Here is a 9,937-nt window from a genome sequence, read left to right as displayed (position 1 = left end):
GTCATCGGCGAACTTGGCCAGTCCACTCCTGACTCCAATGTCCACATCGTTAATGAAGATGTTGAACAGTATGGGTCCCAGGACAGAGCCCTGAGGGACCCCACTGGTCACAGGGCACCACGATGAGTGACTGCCATCAATCACAACCCTCTGGGTCTGACCACGAAGCCAATTTCCCAGCCAGCGGATCGTGGTGGAGCCAAGGCCACAACTGGCCAGTTTGGCCAAGAGGTGATCATGGGATACTAGATCAAAAGCTTTTTTGAAGTCAAGATATATGACCTCAATCTCTTCTCCCTCGTCCAGGTGATAGGTCACCTGGTCATAGAAGGAAACGAGATTGGTCAAACAAGACCTACCCGCAACAAACCCGTGCTGGCTATCCCTTAGGATGTTAGCCTGGGCCAGTCCCTCAAGGATGGCGTCCTTAATAAACTTTTCTAAGATCTTCCCCAGGACAGAAGTCAGGCTAATGGGCCTGTAGTTAGCCGGATCGACTCTCCTCCCTTTCTTGAAGATCAGCACCACATTGGCCTTCTTCCCGTCTTCGGCCACTACACCAGAGCGCCAGGAGTTTTCAAAGACCCGTGCCAGGGGCTGGGCTATGACGCTCACCAGCTCCTTGAGTTCCCTGGGGTGCAGGTTGTCAGGGCCGGCTGACTTGAAGGTATCCAGCCTCTCAAGATGTTCCTTCACAAGGTCAGCATTGATGGAGGGCAGAGGATCCCCCTCACCCAGATTTCCCTGTCCCATAGCAGGCATGGGCATCCCATGTGACTGATGAAAGACTGATGCAAAGTACCTATTTAATAGGTTGGCTTTTTCCTGGGCGCCAGTTGCCAGTTGCCCCATCTGGTTTAGCAGGGGTCCAACGTTGCCCTTGCTTTTCCTCCGGCTCCCCACATATCTGAAAAAGGACTTTTTGTTGTCCTTGATGCCTGAAGCTAGTTGGAGGTCAGTTGCAGCCTTGGCTTTCCTGGTTTGCTCCCTGCAGGACCGGACCAGCGTGGAGTAATCCTCCTTGGAGGTGAATCCCGTCCTCCATCCTTTGTAGGCCTTCCTTTTAGCCACAGTAGGTCCGCTAGGTCTCTGGAGAGCCGGGGGGCTGCTGTGCCTTCTTGCTGCCTTTCCTCCGTGTTGGAATAGATTTAGCTTGTGCACTGAGGATCGCTTCCTTGAGAAGCAACCACTCTTCTTGAACTCCCATCTCCCTGGGGTCACGGTCCCTGAGGGCCTGACCGACTAGCCTCTTGAGCTTGTCAAAGTCAGCTTTTCTGAAGTCAAGGACTTCTGTGTTGCTGACTGACTTGCCAGCTTTCCGGCGGATGGTGAAGGTGATCAGCTCGTGGTCGCTGTCACCCAGCTTCCCATCGGTCACTAGGTTGCCAATTAGGTCGTCCCCCGTAGCCCGTACCAGGTCGAGCAGCGCTTTGCCTCTCGTTGGCCAATAGACTTCTTGAGTCAGGTAGAGGTCATCCACGCACAAGAGAAAGCTTTGCTCCCGCTCAGATTTAGCTGAGTGATCTTCCCAGGAGATGTCCGGGTAATTGAAGTCACCCATGACAACCAAGGTCCTGGAGCAAGCGGCCTCAGTCAGTTCCCGGGCGAACTCCTGGTCAAGCTCGGGACTTTGAGTGGGAGGTCTGTAGTAGACTCCCACCGTTGTGTCCCCTGTGCCGTATTCCCCACGAATTTTTACCCAGAGGGTCTCTAGCTGTCCATGCCGGTCGCCAACATCAGCTTGCAGGGACATGTAGCTTTCCTTCAGATAGAGAACTACACCCCTGCCCCTTTTGTCAACATCATCCCTCGTGTACAGGGTATAGCCCTCTATCCCCGTGGTCCTGTCATGGGTGGAGTCCCACCAGGTCTCCGTTATCCCAATGACGTCATAATTCTTTGCACTGAGCAGGAGGACGAGCTGGTCCTGCTTGTTGCCCAGGCTCCTGGCATTAGTGTACAGGCAGGCAAGTGTGCCCTTGAGGGCTCTTGCCTTGCCCACAGATTGTGCCAGGGCTGGGGCAGGGGTGGGCTCCCTTAAGTGCCTTGGTCCGCTGGCTTTGCAAGGGCCGTTCAGCGGGCCAGCAGTGGCAGTCGTCCCCCCATCCCCCAGCGGGCTTAGTTTAAAGCCCGGTGGAGCAGGTCAGCCAGCCTGGCTGAGAAGAGCCTCCTCCCCAGGGGAGAGAGGTGGAGGCCATCTCTTCCCAGCAGCTCGCTGCCTCTCTCGCCAAAGAGCGGGCTGTGGTCATGGAAGCCAAAGCCTTCCCGATGACACCAGCGCCGCAGTCTTTGGTTCACCACGTGGATCCTCCTCTCCCTCCTCAGCCCATAGCCCGAGCCTGGGAGGATCGACGAAAACACCACCTGAGCTCCCAGACCCCTAAGCCCCGCTCCCAACTCCCTGTAGCGCCTCATGACCTGGCTGGGGGGCTCCGAGCCGTGTCATTGGTGCCCACGTGAATAAGGAGCATGGGGTAGTGGTCTGTGGGCCGGAGGAGCTGCGGGATCCTCTCCGCAATGTCTCGGATGCGGGCCCCCGGGAAGCAGCAGACTTCCCGGGCTAAGGGGTCGGGGCGGCAGATTGCCCCCTCAGTGCCCGCAGGACGGGGTCTCCCACAACAAACACCTTACGCTTTGTCTTGGGGAGAGCGGGGGCAGTGGCTGCAGTCCAGCCTGGGTTGCCTGTGGGAGCCGGGAACTGCGCAGGCTCTGCCGGGGCTGCAAGAGGTGTGAACCTGTTGCTAAGCTCCGGCGAGGGGGGGCCTTTGTGTGGCGGGCCTTGGGCCCTTGACCACCTCGGTCCATGCCCCTGACTGGGCAGAGCGGGAGGTCCCAGAGTCCTCCTTAGTCGCGGAGGGAGACGGTGCTCTCCCCTGCGGCTCCCGGGGGAGAAGGGCCTGGCAGGAGGAGTCTATCTCCTGCTCACAGTCCCTGATGACACGCAGTCTCTGGACTGTGGCCTGGAGCTCCTCCAGCTGGCGCACCAGAGACCCCAGCAGCGTCTCCCCGTGCTGCCGTCTCCCTCCGAAACAGCTCCCGAGCTGCCGCACAGTGCAGCAATGACCCCTGTCCCCTCCAGTTTGGCCAGTTATATCCCATGAGACTCTATGAAACACTTCATTTAATCTAGAAAATGACCATACTTTTTCACATACAACACAGCCTTTCCCCTCAAAACCACCTTCTGGAAGTTGTAGTGTGCATTACATGTGAGAAATGTGGTGAGAAGAGTTTCTGCTGAGCAGAAGTGAAAGTCAGATCTGCACTGGAGCAGAAGAGGGAGCAGTTTCTGCTCCCAGGCTGCTGCTCCTCTGTTACTTGCTACAGGAAAAGCTCTTTTATCTTTATTCTACCTTTGAAACCCAAGTTGTATCATATTCTGAGCTGCATTGTATGGAGCAGATACTATCAGTCCTCTGCGTTGCCCTGTTCAGTTTGTTCTGGGGGCTGAGCTGAGTTCAAAGGGCAGGGATTGCCCACCCTGGGCCAGGGATCCCAGGGGCTGGGACACACAGCAAGACAGGGCCAAGGGGCCCAGAGACATGACACAAAGAGTGCTGAGGCCAAGAAAGTTGTGGGCTCAGCACAGGACATGCCCCGAGGGCAGCTGTGACACCCTGTAGTAACCACCTTAGACCAGCCCTGTTAGCTAACTTTGCTAGGCTTGCTAAGGTGGGCTTAGCTTTTCTTTCCCTCCTGTAGGAAGGAAGAACCCCAAAATCCCACAGTGGGTTAAGCAACCCCAAGGTCTGCAGGGTCTGTGTACCCTGGGTGGCGCAGAGCCCTACCAAAGACCCGAGTCCGGGGGTAACAGCGGTTACCCCAGGCTTGTGACTGGGCTCCAGGAAGGGGGTTGACTGCACTTAGGTGCTGCAGGGGAGACACTCAGAGCATGGTTTTCGGCCAGGAGCAGTGAGGTGGGAGGCTCAGCACAGGAGCAACCCAGACTGGCTCGCCACTGTTAACTAATTTTATCTCTTGGGCCAAATCAGTTCTCAATTCTGTCAGCGAAGCAGAGCTCAATCACTCCAGTCTGTGCTGCACGACCACCGGCAAGTACCCTCCCTTGCAGACACTTCAGCTTGGGACTTCAGGTACTGCCCGGTACATGGCAGGCATCCTCTGTGCAAGCCACAATCCCAGAGGACTCGGAGTCCAGATGCCCACTAATTTCACTGCACCAAAAGGCTGGAGGAGCAAGCTAAAGGGAAGCCCAAGAGCCCTATGTGCAGGCGCAAGCCCCCAAGTTTCGCCTGCCCTCAGCCATTTTGGTGCAGAAGCAAGTTAGGGAGTAGCCTCCCATTTCCATAAAGTGGGCTTTAAGCCCCAACACCCCGACAGGTACTAAGCCACGGCAGGAGAACAGACATCCCCAGGGACACTTAAGGAAAACTGCATGCTTGGACCCAAACACACGGTGTTGCCCCTGCCAGGTAAGTGTGTGTCTGTGCAACGGGCTCTCCCGGGCCAGTGGTGTCACCTACCTGGTAATCCTTGGCAGCCTCCTGGATGGGGAGCACTGTGTGACCGCGGTGAGCCTGGGACTCCCTGCAGATCACACAGATGGCTTCCCCGTCCTCCTCACAGAAGAGCTTGAGTTTCTCCTCGTGCTCCACACACTGATTCTCCATCTTCTCCTTTCCTGGCTTCAGACTCTGCTCTTTAATCTTCTCCACCAGGGCTTTGAGCTGCGTGTTGAGCCGGGAGCTCCCAACCTGGAACTCTGCTCTGCAGCTGGGACAGGGGACGGCGTCGCCTGAGCCACGGACACGGTCCTCACAGTACTGGGTGATGCAGGCTCGGCAGAAGTTGTGCCCACACCCGATGGTCACCGGCTCCTGCAGGAGGTCCAGGCAGATGGCGCAGGCGGCCTCTTCATCCATGTCCTGTCCTGGAGGGTCTGAGGCTGCACGGCCCCGGCTTCTGCTGATTGCTCTTCCTGCTCCATGCAGGCTGGGCCCATCCTGGGTGGTGCCTCCCTGAGCGCAGGAGCTGATTTCCTGCAAGTCAGCTTCTAACAAGAAAGAGGAGGGGCCGAGGGGCCGAGGGGCCAAAGGGAAAGTAAATAGAAGAATTAACCTGAGTGGAGAGAAAGGAGGGGTGAGGGCAAGGGAGCAATAGAAGCAGGGAGGAGGACGGCTGGGGAGACAGGGCGTTCACAGGCAGGGGGGCAGAGATGAGAAACCCCCCGACTCACAAACACGTAGGAAACAGTGCACCCAGCGGTGCGCTCTGCAGCGTGCCTTCACCGTGGTGCAGGATTTTCAAAATGTCAATTCATTTTGGAGGGCAATGCTTAAGACTGACAAGGGCAGAGGATGATCACAGGTTCTCATCAGGCCTGTGGCAGAGGGAGCTGCTGAAACACCAGAGTCCCTTGGAGCCATCGTGACACTAACGGGGTCCAGCAGCCTTCCCAGGCGTTACAGAGACCTGGGTCCAGCACCCAGACAAGGGAAGTGAGCCCAGACCTCGAGCCACTGGGCAGGAACCAGCCTGTCACAGGGCTGTCCCCTTCATTTTTCCCTTGTCAACCCCTGCATAACCTGATGGGACCTCTGCCAGCTGTGATGCCCCTGACCTGAAGGCATTTGTTATCACCGCGGGTGCACCCCAGCTCTGTGGAAGTGGGGCTAGCTGATAGCCCCTACAAGCAGGAGCAGGGCTTAGCAATCCCAGCACGGGTGCCAGCGTGCGGCACGTTATGGCATTCGTGTGCCTCAAGTCTGCAGTGGGGAAGGGGCTATGTCTGTACTGTCACAACAAGGACTGGGCACATCTCGGCTCCCGTGCCATCTTTTCCTGGTACCCCAGTATCTTACAAGCTGAGGTTGTGGATGTTTCTGGTGCTCTGCCCAAAAACATTGCTGACCCCTGCGCTAGACAGAGAGCAGCTTTCTGCAGCTGGACAAGCCAGCCACTGGGGCACACGCCAAGCTCAGGGGTCTCACACCCACCACACACTCGGAGGCAGCAGGTGCCCAGAGAAGGAGGGAAGGGTTTGAAGGATTCCCCTGGTCCTTTCCCTGCTTCTGCCCTCTCCCCCCACCCCGCCTCAAAACCCCTCCCCCACGTGTCCAGAACAGGGGTCCATGTCTGGGGCTGGTCGGGGGATGGCAGAGCTGCCCTCATGCCCCCACACGGAGTGGCATCCCCTCTGCCCTGCAGCCAGGCAGCGGTGGGCTGGGGAGAGGTGGGGAAGTAGCACCAGCCCCCTGAGCCAGGGGCACCAGCTCCCACCACCCAGCATGGGCAGACCCACAAGTTTGAAAAGAGGGGTGCAGATGGTGAGGTGCAGTGTTACATACAGAGCACCACACTGGTTTCTCCAGTTAAAAATGATCTGGAAGCTTTACTAACACGCCGGGGCCTAGGGCTGTACTGTGCAGTCTCAGACTGACGCCACCACAAATATAACTCCCCTGGATGAGTTAAGAGCAAAGTGCAGGTCTGCGAGAGGAGCGTCACGAGGAGGAGCCGCTCACAGACCGCAGCACTGCACAACAAAGAGCAGCTTGATTGGGAGAACATCAAGCCAGTTAATGAGAAGAAAGCGTCATTAACACCTGCCCAGTCGAGACCTTCAAAGGGATCTTCTCTATTTTAAGGAGCCATGAAGGGACCCGACTCCCTCAGCGCTGCCAGACTAGAAGTGCTGCTGGTGCTGCCAGGCAGCTGGTTTGAAACTGGGGGTGAAGCAGTGATTAAAGCAGGAGGGAGTGCTGCAGGGCACCGCACCCCCAGGTCTGCCCCGGCGCCCCAGCCAGCAGCCCGAGCTGTCCCCCCGCCCAGCAGTGCAGCGGCAGGGAGGGGACAGGACCCCTTTATCTCAGGGCATCATGGCACCCTCATGGGAAGTGGCTCCTCGTCCAGCACATCACCAGAAACAAGCAATGTTCCTCCAGGCAGAGGGTGAAAGCTGAGCTCTGTGCCAGTGTGAGGCTGTCCTGAATCTCGGTGTGACCCCTCACGCCGGGCGGCGCAGGCTGACCCCAGGGCGCAGTCAGGACCGAGGGGCTCGAGTGCCATCAGTGCAGCCACAGACACGCTCCCCTGCAGCGCTGCAGGCACAGGGCGACTGGCGCCGGGAGCCAGGCCCTCGTCTGTCCCAGCAGCCTGTCCCCAGGGCTCTGCCGGCCGTGTCCAGCTGTGGCCCTCAGGGCACTCCTGCGCCTGCTCTCGCACCCCAGGAGCTACCAGTGGACCAACACCAACCCCATTCGCAGTGCTGTCCCGAGGGCTGTGAGGGGATGTCTGCGTGGTGCAGCACGGCCCCGTGCTGGGATTGCGGGGCAGGCTCTGCACGTGCACCCAGAGCCCGAAGCAGCTCGTATCGCTCCAGAGCCCCTCGCTCTGTGCCTGCCTGGGGAGCCGCTGCTCTGTGGGGGAGCGAGGGGCAAGTCTGGGAGCCCTGCCCGGGGGTGAGGCTTTCACAACACAGGCCTGATGGGAAGCCCCTTTCCTGTCTCCCTGGGTAGGAGCCAGCACCACTTCCCTTGGAAGTTGGCTCCAGATCCTAGCCGCCCTGACAGTAGAGTAGTTTTTACAGATGTCTAATTTAAACCTCCTCTCCCACAACTTCTGGCCGTTATTCCTTGTTATGCCAGGGGGTGCTCAGGGAAACAAGGTGTCTCCCAAACCGTTTTGGTCCCCCCTAGTGAGTTTATAGATGGTCCCAGGTGCCCCCTCAGCCTTCGCTTGTGGAGGCTGAACAGGTTTAGGTCCCGCAGTCTCTCATTGTAGGGTCTGCCCTGTTGTCCCTGGATCATGCGGGTGGCCTCCTCTGGCCCCTCTCCATGCTGTCCACATCCCTCCTGAAGTGCGGCGCCCAGAGCCGGACGCAGTACTCCAGCTGCGGCCTGACCAGCGTTGCATAGAGGGGGAGGATCACCTCCTTGGGCCTGCTAGAGATGCATCTGTGGATGCACGACAAGGTCCGTTTAGCCCGACCACCCGTGACCTCGCATTGTCGGCCCATTTGTTACCAGATTTGCCCGCTACTTTGGGGTGTGCTCATTTATTAGGGCTAGGGTCTTGGTAATTCGATCAATGTGCTGCTTGCGTTACTTGTGTTTCTGTATGGAGCTGTATCTCACCCTTCTGCAAGCCCTCAGCCCCAGTGGAGCTATCTTGCAGGACTCAGTTCAGTGGGGCTGGGTTCCTCCAGTCCCCAAATCAGTCATACACACAAACACACACAGATTAACGTGACACGCCTGACCTGGCTGGGTTGATCAGCATGAACAGGCTGACACCCTCATATGCCAAGAATCAGTTCATCAGAGCCACAATAAACTACAGTCAGACACAAGCACACAGTTAAACAGAATACCTCTGAATCCGGGTGGGTGTCCAGATGACACCCTCATGGGCCAGCATTCAGTTCATCAGGGCACGTCTGAGCCAAACTGGGTCAATCAGCCTGTACAAGCGGATCCCCTTACGTGTTTCAAACTCAGCATGTCCCAATCTTTTAGTCTCTTGATGAGCAGACCCCATAGTGTTTCTGGGTTTCATGGGGATCTTTAGCTTAGGTAAGAGGGGTGTGGCGGCAGAGCAAGTGGGGAAAGAGAAGTAAAGAAGGCAAAATATACCCAGTTACCACCAGTTTGACTATAAAAGTTATTTATTATTGACACTAGTAGTGATAGATATGCAAAGGAAAAACAAACACAAACAGTCACAGTGTTAGAAATATTATTAGGAATGCATAATGAATAGAGTGTTGTTAGAACTGCACAGTTTGTATCTCGTACCTGATAAGAAGAAACACTACCAAGGACCCTTTGTGCTAAAGTGTCACTACCTTCTCTCTTGGCTAATTTACTATCTTTTTCCTATACTAAATCACACATACCTTCAGCCTCCCTCTGCTTTTTATCATGTAGATTACAGAAGTTGTAATTCAATTGACTGTGTCCTTGGAAGAGGGAGAATTTCAACTTTTGGTGACCTAGAGAGCTTTCTAAGCATGCGTAATTAGCTAATGCATATATGCCTATCCGCCCCGCATACTTAAGTAGTTAATTATAATGCACATGCGACGGATGACGTGACGTCATTTCATGTATGTTTGTATGAACCGGAAATGAGTTGTAAGAGTTCCTGTTTCTGCACACGTGCCCAGGAGAAGAAGATAAAAGCCAGCTAAGAGTTTTCCTTGGGGGCGGAGTGGTCTTTTGTCTCCACTCCAACCCTATTTGCAAATATACCTTTTGTGTTGCTAATAGTGTGTGCCTGAGGAATTATTATTCGTGAGACTCCAAAAGAAATGAACCACAATTTTCGCATCAACAGTATACCCTGGTTTCACTAAGTATTTGGGGAAACTTAGCTCAAGCTTAACTAATACAGTTCAAGTTCAGAAATCTATGCTTAGAGGGAGAGAAGAGAGAGAGAGAGGGAGCTGGGATCTCACCAGTCCCAGGCACTCGGGTTGCAAAGCTGATAGGTCAAAGTTCTCAGCACGATCCTTGAAGGGAGACGATCGGCCTCCTGCCGCCTCTCCAGAAGAAAGCGAGTGGTGTCAGCACACACACTGCTGCTTCTTTTACAGATTTTTATACCCCCAGTTCAGTTTTTTCAAGCATTCTCAATATTGTAAATCAAATTGTCTTTTCTATTGACAAGGGGTTATCTGGGTGGAACATCTCAGGAACTTGATTGATACTCAGGAAACATCTACTTGGATCCAGCTTGATATAGATATACTTGATGGGATCTCTCTTGGTGTCTTCAGAAACAATAGCTTGCAGCATCAGGGTTTTTGGATTTTTACTTGCTGTGAACAAGTCTCAGCTTAGCATGACTTTTCCAGATCTTATTATAGTCTTTTAACAGACTTAAGGCACTTATTGGAGTGTTCATAACCTGTTGTGGAGAGGACTTCCACCAGTCGTCTCGGGAAAAGCATGACAACACTTGTGGTCAGGGCTCC

At 55.3% G+C, this 9,937-nt stretch overlaps 1 pseudogene; it reads right to left on the bottom strand.

Annotated features, from left to right (window-relative positions):
• Window positions 1-1,896: 1,896 nt before the first annotated feature.
• Window positions 1,897-9,931, bottom strand: LOC149851639 (tripartite motif-containing protein 6 pseudogene; annotated as a pseudogene).
• Window positions 9,932-9,937: the final 6 nt, after the last annotated feature.

The sequence above is a fragment of the Crocodylus siamensis genome, unplaced genomic scaffold (assembly GCF_052110815.1).
Source record: "Crocodylus siamensis isolate JL-2025a unplaced genomic scaffold, ASM5211081v1 HiC_scaffold_626, whole genome shotgun sequence".
Classification (NCBI taxonomy): Eukaryota; Metazoa; Chordata; order Crocodylia; family Crocodylidae; genus Crocodylus; species Crocodylus siamensis.
This window is presented reverse-complemented; position numbering and strand designations above follow the sequence as displayed.